General features: G+C 39.9%; 2 protein-coding genes across 2 annotated transcripts in view; one reads left to right on the plus strand and one right to left on the minus strand.

Annotated features, from left to right (window-relative positions):
* Positions 1 to 794, plus strand: part of LOC128250925 (plectin-like) — a 59356-nt gene that overhangs the window by 45771 nt on the left and 12791 nt on the right. The window lies entirely within an intron of this gene.
* The window catches only part of LOC106868380 (cationic amino acid transporter 2), a 13049-nt gene that overhangs the window by 6702 nt on the left and 5553 nt on the right, over positions 1 to 794 (minus strand). The window lies entirely within an intron of this gene.

Genomic DNA, 794 nt, shown 5'->3' on the forward strand with positions numbered 1-794 from the left:
GTATAGAAATTTGTTATTCTAAATTCAATTTATTCTTCTATTGGGATACATAATGAAATCAATTCTGAATTTATAATGCAAAAAATAGTAGTAGTAATAATATTAATAATAAAAAACGAAAATATAAAATTTACCACTTTTATGATGGGAAATAAATTTTATCGCATATGTTGAAGGAAATTATGTAAGGAGACTTCAAACAGATATTACCAGTGATTCCGAGAGGAACAAAATCTGATGAAATAAGAGCATGCATTGAGTCTTCACACCTATGGAATAAAGTACAGAAATTCTCCTCTATGCGAGCTCTATTACATGGCGACCAATGTGCAGAACAGTTTTCAACTTGGCTCCTCCAATAAGGAAATTGGAAAGTACCATATGATGGGAATGGTGATATCAATTTGGTTCATATTGCTGTCATGGTGAATTCCCCAGCTGAATTTTGAGCGTAGCCGTTGCCAGTACCGCCTGACTGGCCTTCGTAGGATTTTCGAGCGAGATTGTTGCCAGTTCCTCCTGGACTGGCTCTTGTGCGGGTGGCACATAAAATAAACCATTTTGAGCGTGGCTGTTGTCAGTACCACCTGACTGGCGTTCGTGCGGGTGACACGTAAAAGCACCCACTACACTCTCTGAGTGGTTGGCGTTAGGAAGGGCATCCAGCTGTAGAAACTCTGCCAAATCAGATTGGAGCCTGGTGTTGCCATCTGATTTCACCAGTCCTCAGTCAAATCGTCCAACCCATGCTAGCATGGAAAGCGGACGTTTAAACGATGATGATGATGATGAAT

The sequence above is a fragment of the Octopus bimaculoides genome, chromosome 26 (assembly GCF_001194135.2).
Source record: "Octopus bimaculoides isolate UCB-OBI-ISO-001 chromosome 26, ASM119413v2, whole genome shotgun sequence".
NCBI classification, from domain to species: domain Eukaryota; kingdom Metazoa; phylum Mollusca; class Cephalopoda; order Octopoda; family Octopodidae; genus Octopus; species Octopus bimaculoides.